The sequence below is a fragment of the Scyliorhinus torazame genome, chromosome 17 (assembly GCF_047496885.1).
Source record: "Scyliorhinus torazame isolate Kashiwa2021f chromosome 17, sScyTor2.1, whole genome shotgun sequence".
Classification (NCBI taxonomy): Eukaryota; Metazoa; Chordata; class Chondrichthyes; order Carcharhiniformes; family Scyliorhinidae; genus Scyliorhinus; species Scyliorhinus torazame.
In genome coordinates this window covers 139,351,321-139,368,386 of record NC_092723.1, presented here as the reverse complement: position 1 = coordinate 139,368,386, position 17,066 = coordinate 139,351,321, and positions in this window count along the sequence as shown.

The window sequence follows — 17,066 nt, the reverse complement described above, 5'->3', positions numbered from 1 at the left end:
GTTTTGTCAGTGCTGACTCAATGGCCCGAAGGGCTACTTCCAGGTTTTATGGATCTATGGCAATGCCTTGACCCAATCCGAGTCCACCTGCCCGGCTTCAATTTAAAGGAAAGCTTGGCAGTTAACTGTTCCCTGGTGCATTCTCCATGGAAATACCTCTACGAAGCAGAGTCCACTTGCCATTCAATCGGCAATCGATTCTTGTGCAGTATAAATTGTTGTTCCTTTCACAATTGGTATTCTTGCAAATCTGCCAAGATGAAAGTATTTGTCAACATGTCTCTTTTTTCAGCAATACTCTAATTTTTAATAGTATTGAAGGAAGAATGTTAGCCAGGATAAACTAGGAAAACATTCTGGCCTTAATAGTCCCACTGGATCAAGCAGACTGAATGTTTGTTAATCTACTCATCTGAAGGAGGGCACCTCCAACTTTGTGTCAATGCAAGGCAGCACATCCTAGGAATTGTTAGATTATAATAGGCCAGGGTCCATCTAACTTGCCTTCTACTGTCCTGCAAAAGGAAGACTTTGTTTTATATACTTAAAACAATGATAATGAAGTGTTGAATAACAGTAATCACTCTATATCAATTAGTCTGCAATAGAACCATACGTGAGGTCAGAAAATTTCCAGTGGCCCACAGTTCAGGGTGACCAACCATGCTGGATATTCCAGGACTGTCCCTTCTTTGAGCCCTATATCTTGTGTTCTGGGCTGTCGCCTGCCAGGACTTTGTGAGTAATGTAATTTGGTGCTTCGATTTTTTTTTTGGTGCACGTGTAGTATGTCCTTGCACCTGCGCAGGCTTCCCGACAGCCCACTGTTGCAGGTTGGGCAATGCCCTCTGTCCCTCAACATGGATGTCAAAATGTCCCTTGATTTATTACCCAAGAGTTGGTTATCCTGCCTTGGTTCTAAAGCCACCTGTTCCTTCCAAGTAGAGGACATTCACTGCACATCCTTTCTTTAGAAATTCGTATTGACAAAGTCCATGTAATCGGATCTTTATTCTTTCTTGCCACTTTATTGTGGGTGGGTTACGGACTGTGGTACAAAGTGGGTGAACAGCTCTTATGAAATAAAATACCAACACTGGGAGGATGGGGGGGGGGGGGTTGGCGAGAGACTGAGCAGAGGTCTCCTTAGCAACCTTTCAAACTATATTATGTTATATAAATATGAAAATCTGTGCTTTAAATTAATTTGTCAAACTTATTATTTCACATACTTTGGTTACTTCCAATCAAGCTCTACAGACTTCCCATTGACAAGACTAGATGAGGCCCTGCTCATCCAGTTTCCTGGCCATTGATGGCTGCGCATTGCCTCCTCTAAAGACGTGGCTGCATTCGCTCCTTGATGCACATTACCCCCTATAAAGATAGCGGCTGTGCATGCTTCTGCAGGGGTTAAAATCCAATGCCACCATGTGGCAGATGCTAGGAGTATGGCTGAGCAAATAACTAGAAATTTGGAACTAATATGGGCTCAGGAAGAAAATCTAAGGGATACAGGACAATCAACGCAATTATAGGATGATCCTATAAAAAAATGGGACGGTTGGTCATCATTTGTCAAGGGGGAATGTGGAGGTCTTGTGGCACAGTGGGTAGCATGGATGCTTCTACGCCAGAAGCTCTGGGTTCATGTCTTACCTCAGAACTTGATGGAAGGTGTGTTCATTTTACCCCCAAACGCATTGTGTATCAACCTGCAAACCTTTCCAGAAAATGCATTAAGAGTAGGAGAGATTCCTAGTCAGCCATGTGATGGAAAGAACGTTGGTGCCAATTAGTGGAAAGGAGCTAGAGGAAGGAATTTGCAAGGAAATTACAGAAAAGTGCAAGAATTATAGAGTAATTATAATGAAGGACTTTACTAAAATCCTAGTCTATGTTCAGGTAACAACTGTAAAGGGGAGAGAGGGGCAAAAGTAAGTTCAGGAGAGCTTCCTACAGCAGTATTTTTCCAGTACAATGAAAGGTGAGCTAAATGTACCAGATATCAGTAGAAGAACATTTAGGGGATAGTGATTAATGTACCATAACATTTAGGTTGACTATGGAAAAGGATGGAGATAAATCTAGAGTAAGGTTCACTGGGGTAAACCAACTTTGATGGGGTGAGAATGGATCTAGGCTGAATTAATTAGAATCAAATATAGAAGGCGGCACGGTGGCGCAGTGGTTAGCACTGCTGCCTCACGGCACCAAGGTCCCAGGCTTGATCCCGGACCTAGGTCACGGTCCGTGTGGTGTTTGCACATTCTCCCCCTGTCTGCATGGGTCTCAGCCCCCATAACCCATGCCAAATTGCCCCTTAATTGGAAAAAAAATTAATTGGCTATTTTAAATAAATAGATAAACAAATCACTGAGAAGGGGGTAGTGTCGGCGGTTTACGGGGCTATTTTGGAAGATGAGAAGGCACCACTGGAAGGGATCAAGGCAAAGTGGAAGAGTTGGGAGAGGGTATGGAGGAGGGATTCTGGTGTGAGGTGCTCCGGAGGGTGAACGCTTCCACCTCGTGCGCGAGGTTGGGCCTGATACAGCTGCAGGTGGTATATAGAGCACAGCACACCTCACAAGGGCGAGGATGACCCGGCTCTTTCGGGGGTAGAAGATGTGTGCGAACGTTCCGGGGGGGGCCCCCTCTAACCACGTTCATATGTTTTAGTCCTGTCTAAAGCTGGAGGATTACTGGAAGGAGGTTTTTAGGGTAATCTCTAAAGTGGTGCACGTGAAACTGGACCAGGGCCCTCGGGAGGCCATATTCGGGGTGTCGGACCAGCTGGGGTTGGAAACAGGTGCGGAGGCAGATGTTGTAGCCTTCGCCTCACTGATCGCCCGAAGGCGGTGATATGCCATCAATAAACACACAACGAGTGATGAACGTATATGAGGCTTTAATACACTAAACAGCAAGCCTCCTGCCTCTGGACCCGAACTGGGTCGGAGGCAGAGACTTGCCACCTTTATACATAAGCCCGAGGGGAGGAGCCACAGGCGGTGCCAGCCTGGACAAGCCCAGGCATGTACAACACAACACAATGCAATACCGTGGTTTACCACATTCACCCCCTGTTTAAAAAAACAAGTCCGGCGATGGTGAAGTGATCTTAAAGGTCAAGTCTGTCGGGGGCCTTGATCTTCCGCTGTGATCGCCTCAGTCCTGGCTGTGGTGTGGGCACCGGTGTCGAGACCTGCGCGTCCGGGAGCGTGTTGTCTTCTTCTTCACCCAGATGTTGAGTCGGTGGATGGGCGGAGGTGGTGGTGATTGTCGCGGTGGGCCTGCGGGTGCTAGTTCGTGAGGTAGGTGGGCAGGGGTGGGGGAGGACGGTGTAGGATCGGGCCTGATGGTGATGGTCACTGGGGAACCTGCAGATGCCAAATCCCGAACGGAAACTGTGTCCTGTCGCCCGTCCTGGTGTGCCACGTAGGCATATTGTGGATTTGCATACAGGAGCAGGACCTTCTCGATGAGGGGGTCAGTGTTATGGCTCCTCGCATGCTTCCGGAGAAGGAAGGGCCCTGGGACTACCAGCCAGGACGAGAGCGAGATCCCGGAGGTGGATTTCCTGGGTACGGCAAACATGCGTTCATGAGGAGTCTCGTTGGTGGCTGTACACAGGAGCGACCGGATGGAGTGGAGCACGTCGGAGAGGACCTCCTGCCAGCGGGAGACTGGGAGACTTCTAGACCCTAGGGCCAGGAGGAAGGCCTTCCAGACCGTTGCGTTCTCCCTCTCCATCTGTCCGTTTCCCCGGGGGTTATAGCTGGGCGTCCTGCTGGAGGCGATGCCCTTGCTGAGCAGGAACTGACGCAACTCGTCGCTCATGAAGGAGGAGCCCCGATCACTGTGGATGTAGGCGGGGAACCCGAACAGGGTGAAAAGACAGTTAAGAGCCTTGATGACGGAGGCAGAGGTCATGTCAGGGCACGGGACGGCGAAGGGGAATCTTGAGTACTTGTCAACGATGTTGAGGAAGTACACGTTACAGTCAGTGGAGGGGAGGGACCTTTGAAATCGATGCTGAGGCACTCAAGGGGGCGAGAGGCCTTTACCAGGTGTGCTCTGTCTAGCCAATAGAAGTGCGACTTGCACTCCGCGCAGACCTGGCAGTCCCTGGTCACGGTCCTGACCTCCTCGATGGAGTAAGGCAAGTTGCGAGCTTTGGTGAAGTGAAAAAAACGGGTGACCCCTGGGTGACAGAGGTCATTGTGGAGGGCCCGGAGTCGGTCTATCTGTGCGCTGGCACGTGTACCACGGGATAGGGCATCTGGGGGCTCATTGAGCTTCCCGGGTCGATACAAGATATCATAGCTGTAGGTGGAGAGCTCGATCCTCCACCTCAGAATCTTGTCGTTCTTGATTTTGCCCCGCTGTGTATTGTTAAACATGAAGGCAACCCCGTTGGTCAGTGAGGAGAGTGAATCGCCTGCCGGCCAGGTAATGCCTCCAATGTCGCACAGCTTCTACGATGGCTTGGGCTTCCTTTTCGACAGAGGAGTGTTGAATTTCAGAGGCATGGAGGGTACGGGAGAAGAAAGCCACGGGCCTGCCCGCCTGGTTGAGTGTAGCGGCCAGAGCAAAGTCCGACGCATCGCTCTCCACCTGGAATGGGATGGACTCATCCACAGCGTGCATCGCGGCTTTGGCAATATCTGCCTTGATGCGGTTGAAGGCCAGTCGGGCCTCAGCCGTCAGGGGAAAAATGGTGGATTTTATCAGTGGATGGGCCTTGTCCGCATAATTGGGGACCCACTGAGCATAGTACGAGAAGAACCCCAGGCATCTCTTCAGGGCCTTGGGGCAGTGAGGGAAGGGGAGTTCCAGGAGGGGGCGCATGCGGCCGAGTCGGGCCCTAGGACTCCTTGTTCCACGGCGTAGCCGAGGATGGTGAGGCGGGTTGTGCGGAAGACGCATTTTTCTCTATTATAGGTGAGGTTCAGGGGTTTCGCGGTGTGGGGGAAGTGCCGGAGGTTCTCGTCATGGTCCTGCTGGTCATTGCCGCAGATGGTGACATTGTCTAAGTACGGGAACGTGGCCCGCAGCCCATACTGGTCAACCATTTGGTCCATTTCTCTTTGGAAGACCGAGACCCCATTGGTGACGCCGAAGGGGACCCTGAGGAAATGGTAGAGGCGGACATCTGCCTCGAAGGCAGTGTATTGGCGGACCTCTGGGCGGATAGGGAGCCGGTATGTACGCGGACTTCAAATCAACTGTGGAGAAGACTCGATACTGCGCAATCTGATTGACCATGTCAGATATGCGGGGGAGGGGGTGTGCATTGAGCTGCATGTACTGGTTGATGGTCTGGCTGTATTCGATGACCATCCGGTGCTTCTCCCCAGTCTTGACGACCACCACTTGGGCTCTCCAGGGGCTGTTACTAGCCTCAATGATCCCCTCTCGCAGGAGTCGCTGGACCTCTGACCTGATAAAGGCCCTGTCCCGGGCACTGTATCATCTGCTCCTGATAGCGACTGGCTTACAGTCCGGGGTGAGATTTGCGAAGAGCGAGGGTAGGGCGACCTTATGGGTCGCGAGGCTACAGATGGTGAGGGGGGGTAGGGGTCCGCCGAACTTTAAAGTAAGGCTCTGGAGGTGGCATTGGAAGTCGAGCCCCAGTAATAGGGCAGCACAGAGATGGGGAAGGACATAGAGTTTGAAGTTAGCATACTCTACGCCTTGTACGGTAAGGGTCGGGACACAGTACCCCCGGATTTCTACTGCATGGGATCCGGAAGCCAGGGAGATTTTCCGGGTCGCGGGTAGATTGGGAAGGAGCAGCGCCTTACCGTATTTGGGTGAATGAAGCTGTCTGTGCTCCCGGAGTCGAAAAGGCAGGCCGTCTCATGCCCTTTGATCCGGAAGGTCATCGTAGACTTCGCGAGGTGGTGTGGCCGGGACTGGTCAAGCATGATGGATGCGAACTTCGGAAGGCGGTTGGTAGGCCGGTCGGAGGTAGCGGCGGCCAGCGTACGATCAGGTGAGCCGGGCTCCCGGGAGGCTGCGGAGTGGTCCCAAGATGGCGGCCCCCATGAGTCGTGCGTGGCGGGAGGCATCAGCGATGGTGTCCAAGATGGCGGCCCCTGTGGGTCGCACCTGGCAGTTGGAGGATGCGTTAAAGATGGCGGCCCCCATGGGTCGCACGTGGCGGCCGAAATTGAAGATGGCGACGCCCACGAGTCGCACATGGCGGGTGGCGTGGCAGCTGGGGGCGGCCCCGACAGGCAACAGGCAGCGCTGCTGGACCTAGAAGTTTTAGGGGGAGATCGGGCCTTTGCAAAATGGCCCTTCCTCCCACAGCAGTTGCAAGTTGCGTTCCATGCCAGGCAGCGTTGTCTGGGATGATTACTCTGACCGCAAAAGTAACACCTCGGGCTTCTGGCATTGGCGGCCTGCTGCGCGGCACAGGCCTGCGACACACCCGGGTCGGTTGATGGCTGCGCCCACGAGGTCAGCGAGGATGCCGCGCGGTCGGAGGTGTAGGCTTCCATGTTCTGGGAGGCCAGCTCCAGTGAGTTGGAGAGCTGCACTGTCTCTGGGAGGTCAAGTGTACCCCCTTCTAGTAATCGCTGGCGGATATAGTTTGAGTTCATGCCTGCGACATAAGCGTCCCTGATCAGCAGCTCCGCGTACTGAGTAGCCGATATCGCCCGGCAAGCCCAGTTCCGGCAGAGTATACACAAAGCACGCAGGAATTCTGCAAGTGATTCCCCCGGACGTTGCCGTCTCGTGACGAGGAGGTGCCTAGCATACACCTCGTTAACGGATTTCACGTATTGTCCCTTCAGCAGCGTTATCGATTTCGCGTACGAGGGGGCGTCCCTGATGAGAAGAAAGATTATTGGGCTCACCCGTGCGTGGAGGATCTTCTGGAGGTCTGTGAAGTCTTCGGTGAAGGATCCGAGGTACGCTTCGAAGCAGCTTAGCCAATGCTGTGTTTCTGTGGCATCGGCTGCCTGTGGATCCAGCTGCAGGCGATCAGGCTTGAGTGATGAGTTCATCTTTAGGAGTTTAGTGTATTAAATTGATACACCATCAATAACACACGACGAGTGATGAACGTAACTGAGGCTTTACTACACCAAACAGCAAGCCTCCTGCCTCTGGACCTGAACTGGTGCTCAACGTAGACGTATCGGGGGTTCGCATGTAGCAGTCAAACCCTCGCGTGCCTCCGGAGAAGAACATGTCCCGGAATCGTCAGCCAAGGTGGAAGCGAGACCCCAGAGGTGGACTTCATGGGGAAGACAAACAAGCGTTTGTGAGGGGTCTCATTCGTGGCCGTGCAGAGCAGTGACCTAATGGAGTATAGGGCATCGGATAGGACCTCCTGCCAGCGGGTAGTTGGGAGACTTCTCGACCGTAGGGACAGAAGGACAGCCTTCCAAACTGTTGCGTTCTCCCTCTCCACCTGCCCGTTTCCCCGCGGGTTATAACTGGTCGTTCTCCTCGAGGCGATGCCCTTGCTGAGCAGATACTGACGCAGCTCATCGCTCATGAACGATGTACCCCGGTCGCTGTGGATATAAGCGGGGAAACCAAACAGGGTGAAGATGCTGTGCAGTGCCTTTATCACGATGGCCAAGGTCATGTCGGGACAGGGAATGGCGAATGGGAAACGGGAGAACTCATCGATGACGGTTAGGAAGTAGATATTGCGGTTGGTGGACGGGAGGGGGTCCTTGAAGTCCACGCTCAGTCGCTCAAAGGGCCCCGAGGCCTTTACAAGTAGAGCCTTGTCCAGCCAGTAGAAGTGCGGTTTGCACTCTGCACAGATCTGGCAAGCCCTGGTCATGGCCTTGACCTTGTTGGTGGAGTAAGGTAGGTTGCGGGACTTGATAAAGTGGGCGAGCCGGGTGTGGTAGTATGCATTAGGGGTCATGTGGGACTGTGAAGCCATGATGTCATTGGCTGACAGATCCCGGGTCCTGGTTGGCTGTTGATCTCTAGCTCCGCCCTGAAGGCGGAGTATAAGAACCAGGAGTTCTCCCCCGCAGGCCAGTCTGTTGCTGAACTGTGGGGAACAAGTCACGCTTAATAAAGCCTCATCGACTTCATCTCTATTCGTCTCTCGTGAGTCTTTGTGCGCTACAATTTATTAAGCGTGCTTAAAGGACTATGGAGCTCAGGATCGTCCCGGAATGCCTGAGGATCAGCCGCCACGCAGTGAACTCAGCAGCAGTTTTTAAACACTGGCAGACTTGTTTCGAAGCCTACCTCAGAACGGCCCCCGGCCGGGTCACAGAAGACCAGAAACTACAGGTCCTGCACTCGAGGGTAAGCCCGGAAATTTACCCTCTCATAGAAGACGCAGAGGATTTCCAGACGGCGTTCGCAGCACTAAAGAGCATCTATGTTCGCCCAGTGAACCAGATCTACGCACGCTACCAACTCGCAATGAGACGGCAAAGTCCCGGAGAATCGCTAGACGAATTCTATGCCGCGCTGCTAATTTTGGGACGGGCCTGCAGCTGCCCGCCGGTAAACGCGATTGAACATACGGACATGTTAATTCGCGATGCTTTTGTGGCAGGGATGAACTCTCCCCAAATCCGCCAAAGACTTTTCGAAAAAGAGTCGCTAGGACTCTCAGAGGCACGGGCCCTTGCAGCCTCCCTAGATGTGGCCGCGCGAAACGCCCGCGCCTACGGCCCCGACCGCGCGGCAGCCCCTTGGGCTCCGTGGACCCCCGTCGCGACAACCCCCCCACAGGCTTGCGCGGTTCAGACGCCAAGTCGTCCCGGGGGGGCCCACTGCTATTTCTGCGGCCAGGCGAAACACCCCCGGCAGCGCTGCCTGGCCCGCGCAGCGATTTGCAAGAGCTGCGGGAAAAAGGGCCATTTCGCGGCTGTGTGCCGGTCCCGGGGGGTCGCCGCTGTCCCCGGAGAAGAAGGAGTCCTGCGCGTTTCAAACGCTCCTCAACCCCCCCCCAGCGCCCCATGTGCGACCCGCAGGCGCAGCCATTTTGGGTCCCGGCCACCACGAGGGGAGGAGGGGCGCCGCCATCTTGGGACCCCCCAGCCCTGTGCGACGCATGGGGGCGGCCATTTTGTCCACCCCCGCCGCCATCTTGGGACCCCCCAGCCATGTGCGATGCATGGGGGCGGCCATTTTGTTCACCCCCGCCGCCATCTTGGACGGCAACAATGGACCCCAGCATCGACGGCTCCACGGGGTTCGAGGAAGACGCTGAAGCACTACGACCACGTCTGGCCTCAATGACGCTGGACCAAGCACGGCCCCGGACGCTCCAGACGACGACAACAATGGTGCTGATCAACGGGCACGAGACACCATGCCTGGTCGACTCCGGGAGCACAGAAAGCTTCATCCACCCCGACACGGTAAGACGCTGTTTTTTGACCATCCGTCCCAGTGCGCAAAAGATTTCCCTAGCTGCAGGATCCCACTCCGTACAGATCAAAGGCTTCTGCATAGTGACCCTAACGGTGCAAGGGAGGGAGTTTAAAAACTACAGGCTCTACGTCCTTCCCCAACTCTGCGCGCCCACATTACTGGGATTAGACTTCCAGTGCAATCTGCAGAGCCTAACTTTCCAATTCGGCGGCCCAATACCCCCACTCACTATCTGCAGCCTCGCAACCCTCAAGGTTGAGCCCCCATCCTTGTTTGCAAACCTCACCCCGGATTGCAAACCCGTCGCCTCTAGGAGCAGACGGTACAGCGCCCAGGACCGGACATTCATTCGGTCTGAAGTCCAGCGGCTACTGAAGGAAGGCATAATCCAGGCCAGCAATAGTCCCTGGAGAGCACAGGTGGTAGTAGTAAAGACAGGGGAGAAGCACAGGATGGTCATAGACTATAGCCAGACCATCAACAGGTACACACAGCTAGATGCGTACCCTCTCCCCCGCATATCCGACATGGTCAATCGGATTGCCCAATATAAGGTCTTCTCCACCGTGGACCTCAAGTCCGCCTACCATCAGCTCCCCATCCGCCCAAGTGACCGCAAGTACACAGCCTTCGAGGCAGACGGGCGATTATACCACTTCCTAAGGGTCCCATTTGGCGTCACAAACGGGGTCTCGGTCTTCCAACGGGAGATGGACCGAATGGTTGATCAACACGGGTTGCAGGCCACGTTCCCGTATCTCGACAACGTAACCATCTGCGGCCATGATCAGCAGGACCACGACGCCAACCTCCAAAAATTCCTCCAGACCGCTAAAGCCTTGAACCTCACATACAACGAGGACAAGTGCGTGTTTAGCACAAACCGGCTAGCCATCTTGGGATATGTAGTGCGCAATGGGATAATAGGTCCCGACCCCGAACGTATGCGCCCCCTCATGGAATTTCCCCTCCCTCACTGCTCCAAAGCCCTAAAACGCTGCCTGGGGTTCTTTTCATATTACGCCCAGTGGGTCCCCCAGTACGCAGACAAGGCCCGCCCCCTAATACAGACCACGACCTTCCCCCTGTCGACAGAGGCTTGCCAGGCCTTCAGCCGCATCAAAGCGGATATCGCAAAGGCCACGATGCGCGCCATCGACGAGTCCCTCCCCTTCCAGGTCGAGAGCGACACCTCCGATGTAGCTCTAGCGGCCACCCTTAACCAAGCGGGCAGACCCGTGGCCTTTTTCTCCCGAACTCTCCACGCCTCAGAAATCCGCCACTCCTCAGTGGAAAAGGAAGCCCAAGCCATAGTGGAAGCTGTGCGACATTGGAGGCATTACCTGGCCGGCAGGAGATTCACTCTCCTCACTGACCAGCGGTCAGTAGCCTTCATGTTCGATAATGCACAGTGGGGCAAAATTAAAAATGACAAGATCTTAAGGTGGAGGATCGAGCTCTCCACCTTCAACTATGAGATCTTGTACCTTCCCGGAAAGCTGAACGAGCCGTCCGATGCCCTATCCCGCGGCACATGTGCCAACGCACAAATTAACCGTCTCCAAACCCTCCACGAGGACCTCTGCCACCCGGGGGTCACTCGGTTCTACCATTTTATAAAGTCCCGCAACCTCCCCTACTCCGTGGAGGAGGTCCGTACAGTCACAAGGAACTGCCACATCTGCGCAGAGTGCAAACCGCATTTTTTCAGGCCGGATAGTGCGCACCTGATCAAGGCCTCCCGTCCCTTTGAACGCCTCAGTCTGGATTTCAAAGGACCCCTCCCCTCCACCGACCGCAACACATACTTCCTGAACGTGGTGGACGAGTACTCCCGTTTCCCCTTCGCCATCCCCTGCCCTGACATGACAGCGGCCACAGTCATTAAAGCCCTTAACACCATATTCACACTGTTCGGTTGCCCCGCATACGTCCATAGCGACAGGGGGTCCTCCTTCATGAGTGACGAGCTGCGCCAGTTCCTGCTCAGCAAGGGTATAGCCTCGAGCAGGACGACCAGCTACAATCCCCGGGGGAACGGGCAAGTAGAGAGGGAGAACGGCACGGTCTGGAAGACCGTCCTACTGGCCCTACGGTCCAAGGATCTCCCAGTTTCACGGTGGCAGGAGGTCCTCACGGACGCTCTCCACTCCATCCGGTCGCTGCTTTGTACCACCACTAACCAAACGCCTCATGAGCGCCTCCTTGTCTTCCCCAGGAGGTCCTCCTCTGGAACGTCGCTGCCGACCTGGCTGGCGGCCCCAGGACCCATCTTGCTCCGGAAACATGTGCGGGCGCACAAGTCGGACCCGTTGGTCGAGAGGGTTCACCTCCTCCATGCGAACCCGCAGTACGCCTACGTGGAGTACCCCGACGGCCGACAGGACACGGTCTCCCTGTGAGATCTGGCGCCCGCCGGCAACACGCACACCCCCTCGACACCAATCACCCCCTCCCTGCCACCGGCGCACCCCGCGACCGCCCCCTTCCCGGGAGGATCGGTCCTCCTCCCAGATCCGACCAGAAGTGAAGCTGAAGCAGAAACCGTAAAGCTCCCGGAGACGACAACACTGGAACAAGCACCACCACCACCGCGGCTGAGGCGATCGACAAGGACGACCAGACCGCCCGACCGACTCGTGGCATCGGTGTAACACTAGAATGTTGTGGACTTTAACGAGAATTTTCTTTCCTTTTCCCCTCTTACGAATACTGTAAATAGTTCAAAACAAAAAACCCTGTACATAGCCCAGTGTAGGGCACTGTGATGACATGCAAAAGTTTTTTCCTCCCAGGACCAGCCTTGTAAACCCCTACCACCATGCGAAGCACCACCCCGCCGGGTTCATTTTTAACAAGGGGTGAATGTGGTAGTATGCATTAGGGGTCATGTGGGACTGTGAAGCCGTGATGTCATTGGCTGACAGATCCCGGGTCCTGGTTGGCTGTTGATCTCTAGCTCCGCCCTGAAGGCGGAGTATAAGAACCAGGAGTTCTCCCCCGCAGGCCAGTCTGTTGCTGAACTGCGGGGAACAAGTCACGCTTAATAAAGCCTTATCGACTTCATCTCTATTCGTCTCTCGTGAGTCTTTGTGCGCTACACCGGGTAACCCCTGGGTGACGGAGGTCATCGTGGATAGCCCGCAGGCGATCCTCCTGTGCGTTGGCGCACGTGCCGCGGGACAGGGCATCTGGGGGCTCATTGGGCTCCCCAGGACGATACTTGATATCGTACGTGTAGGTGGAGAGTTCGATCCTCCACCTCAAGATTTTATCATTTTTAATTTTGCCCCGTTGTGCGTTATCAAATATGAAGGCTACCGACCGACTTCCAGTTGCAGCTGTGCCTAGGTAGGTCACACATACGGCAGTTCCCGCCGGGAACGAACCTTTGGGCTCTTCAGAGGGGCCCCAATGGCAATTGCTCGACGGCTTCCAGTTTGGGAAGGTGACAGCAAGGTCCCCCCGACATTATATGGATTGGAGCAGGAGTGGAGCGGCTAAAAAGGTGATCCTGGTGCAGCTAAAAGTGCGAAGGAGGAAAAGCAAGATGGCGGCGGGTGAAGACCAAGCAGCGTGGGCGCAGTGGTCGCAGGAGCAGCAGGAGTTTCTTAAACACTGCTTTGAGGAGCTGAAGACAGAAATGCTGGCGCCAATGAAGGCGGTGATTGAGAAGCTTGTGGAGACCCAGAAGACCCAAGGGACGGCGATCCGGGAGGTGCGGCAAAAAGCTTCGGAGAACGAGGACGAGATCTTGGGCCTGGCGGTGAAGGTGGAGGCGCACGAGGCGCTGCACAAGAGGTGGGTGGAAAAATTCGAGGACCTGGAGAATAGGTCGAGGAGGAAGAATCTTCGGATTCTGGGTCTCCCTGAAGGAGTGGAGGGGCAGGATGCCAGGGCATATATGAGCACGATGCTCAATTCGCTGATGGGCGCGGGAGCTTTTCTGAGGCCCCTGGAGCTGGATGGGGCTCATCGGGTCCTGGCAAGGAGACCCAAAGCCAACGAGCCGCCAAGGGCTGCAGTGGTGAGGTTCCACCGCTTTATGGACAGAAAGTGTGTCCTGAGTTGGGCTAAAAAAGAGCGGAGCAGCAGGTGGGAGAACACGGAGATCCGAATTTATCAGGACTGGAGTGCGGAGGTGGCTAAGAAGAGGGCTGGTTTTAACCGGGCTAAGGCGGTGCTCCATCGGAAGGGGGTGAAGTTCGGGATGTTGCAGCCAGCGCGATTGTGGGTCACATTCCAGGATCGGCACCAATATTTTGAAACGCCTGATGAGGCATGGAACTTTATCCAGACTGAAAAGTTGGATTCAAATTGAGGGTTTGTCGTGGGGGATGTTTACTGTGTTTGGGGAATGTTCTTCCCCCACCTGCTGGGTGGGGAGGGGTGAATGGATTTGATGTGGGGGCTGTGGGAGAGTGTGGGCGTCGGTGTTTGAGGGGCAGGGCCCCACTGAGGAAGAGGGGGGTGGAGGCCCGGGGGTGGGGAGTTGGGGTAAGGCCGCAAAAAGGAGCTGCGCCGGGGGGGGGCTCAGGAAAGCGTGGGCTTTTTCCCGCGTTAGGGAAGGATGGGGGTGGGGCCAGGGGGGAAGGGCGGTGCTGGAGAGGAGTCCACACTGACTGCCAAGGGGTGGGGGTATTCTCACACTGGGGGGTCGATGGAATAGTGGGAGAGGCCGGGGTCAGCAGGGGTCAGCTGACTTACGGGAGTGTCACGGGGGGAGCAAAATGGCTAGATGAGGATCTAGCAGGGGGGAGGGGGGGGGACTGGGTTGCTGCTGCATTGGCCAAAAGGGAGCTGGAAGTAGGAGAGGTAGTCGGGGCGGGGGTCCGCCGCCTGGGGGATTGGAGGGTGCGGGAGGCGCGGGCATGTGGCTGGCCTAGAAAAGGAGATGGCTAGTCGGCAGGGGAGGGGGGCGAGTGGCCCCCCGATCCGGCTGATAACTTGGAATGTGAGGGGCCTGAACAGGCCAGTCAAGAGGGCCCGGGTGTTCGCGCACCTAAAGGGGCAGAAGGCAGACGTGGTTATGCTCCAGGAGACACATCTGAAGGTGGCAGATCAGGTTGGGCTGAGAAAGGGATGGGTAGGGTAGGTCTTTCATTCAGGGCTGGATGCGAAGAACAGAGGGGTTGCAATACTGGTGGGGAAGCGGGTGTCGTTCGAGGCACTGAATATTGTAGTGGATAATGGAGGTCGATATGTGATGGTGAGTGGTAGGTTGCAGGGGGTGCGGGTTTGACTGGTGAACGTATATGCCCCGAATTGGGATGACGCCGGATTTATGAAACGCATGCTGGGTCGGATCCCGGATCTGGAGGTAGGAAGTTTGATAATGGGGGGGACTCCAACACGGTGCTGGACCCAGCACTGGACCGTTCTAGGTCCAGGGCGGGTAAGAGGCCGGCTGCGGCCAAGGTGCTCAGGGGGTTTATGGACCAGATGGGGGTAGTGGATCCATGGAGCTTTGCCAGGCCGCTGGCCAGGGAATTTTCCTTCTTTTCCCACATCCATAGAGCCTATTCCCGGATAGATTTTTTCATTTTGAGTAGGGAGCTAATCCCGAAAGTGGAGGGAACGGAATATTCGGCCATAGCCATCTCGGGCCACGCCCCGCGTTGGGTGGAGCTGGAGTTGGGGGAGGAGAGGGACCAGCGCCCGCTGTGCCGCCTCGATGTGGGACTGTTGGCGGATGAGGGGGTGTGCGGGCGGGTGCGGGGGTGTATTGAAAGATACTTGGAGTCCAACGACAATGGAGAGGTGCAGGTGGGGGTAGTCTGGGAGGCGTTGAAGGCGGTGGTCAGGGGAGAGCTAATCTCCATTAGGGCCCACAGGGAGAAGAGAGAGGGGAGGGAGAGGTTGGTGGGGGAGATTCTAGGGGTAGACAGGAGGTATGCAGAGGCCCCCAAGGAGGGGCTACTTAGGGAGCGACAGAACCTCCAGACGGAATTCGACCTGTTGACCACGGGGTAAGCAGAGGCACAGTGGAGGAAAGCGCAGGGGGCGACGTATGAGTATGGGGAGAAGGCGAGTCGGATGCTGGCACATCAGCTTCATCAGAGGGAGGCAGCGAGGGAGATTGGTGGAGTTAAGGATAGAGGGGGGAATACGGTGCGGAGTGCGGTTAGAATAAACAAGGTATTTAGGACCTTCTATGGGGATCTGTACAGGTCTGAGCCCCCAGCGGGGGAGGAGGGGATGTGACGATTCCTAGATCAGCTGAGGTTCCCGAGGGTGGAGGAGGAGAAGGTGGCTGATTTGGGGGCGCCGATTGGGCTGGAGGAGTTGTTAAAGGATTGGGGAGCATGCAGGCGGGGAAGGCCCCGGGGCCGAATGGGTTCCCGGTTGAATTCTATAGGAAATACGTGGACCTGCTGGGCCCGTTGCTCGTGAGGACTTTTAATAAGGCGAGGGAGGGGGGGACCCTGCCCCCGACAATGTCCAGAGCGCTGATTTCTTTGATCTTGAAGCGGGACAAGGATCCATTGCAATGTGGGTCATATAGATCGATCTCGCTCCTCAATGTTGACGCTAAGTTGCTGGTGAAGGTGCTGGCTACGAGAATTAAGGACTGTGTCCCGGGGATGATTCATGAGGACCAGACGGGATTTGTGAAGGGTAGGCAGCTCAATACAAATGTGCGGAGGCTCCTCAATGTGATTATGATGCCCTCGGTGGAGGGGGAAGCGGAGGTAGTGGCAGCTATGGACGCGGAGAAGGCCTTTGATCGGGTGGAGTGGGATTATCTTTGGGAAGTGTTGCGGAGGTTTGGGTTCGGGGCGGGGTTCATCAGTTGGGTCAGGCTGCCATATAGAGCCCCAGTGGCGAGTGTGGCTACGAACCGGCGGAGGTCGGAGTACCGGGGGACGAGGCAGGGGTGCCTCCAATCCCCCTTGTTGTTTGTACTGGCAATTGAGCCGTTGGCCATGGCACTGAGGGAGTCCAGGAAATGGAGGGGACTGGTCCGGGGGGGGAAGAGGAACACCGGGTGTCGTTGTATGCCGACGACCTGTTGTTGTATGTGGCGGATCCAGTGGAGGGGATGGCGGAGGTAATGCAGATCCTTAGGGTGTTTGGGGACTTTTCGGGGTATAAACTAAACGTAGGGAAGAGTGAGCTCTTTGTGGTGCATTCAGGGGACCAGGGAAGGGGGATAGACGAGCTACCACTGAAGAGGGCGGAAAGGAGCTTTCCGTACCTAGGGATCCAAGTAGCTAGGATTTGGGAGGCCCTGCACAAGCTCAATTTGACACGGTTGGTGGAGCAGCTGGAGGAGGATTTTAAAAGATGGGATATGCTGCCACTCTCACTAGCGGGTAGGATGCAGTCGGTCAAAATGACGGTCCTCCCAAGGTTTCTCTTTGTGTTCCAGTGCCTTCCCATTATGATCCCCAAGGCCTTTTTCAAACGGGTAAGCAGGAGCATCATGGGATTTGTGTGGGTGAATAAGACCCCGAGGGTGAAGAGGGTGATTCTGGAGCGTAGCAGGGACAGGGGGGGCGGCTGGTGCTGCCGAATCTGTGTGACTATTATTGGGCAGCCAATGTGGCGATGATCCGTAAGTGGGTAATGGAAGGAGAGGGGGCGGCGTGGAAGAGGCTAGAGATGGCGTCCTGTGTGGGCACGAGCCTGAGGGCGCTGGTGACGGCACCGCTGCCGCACTCGCCGACAAGGTACACCACGAGTCTGGT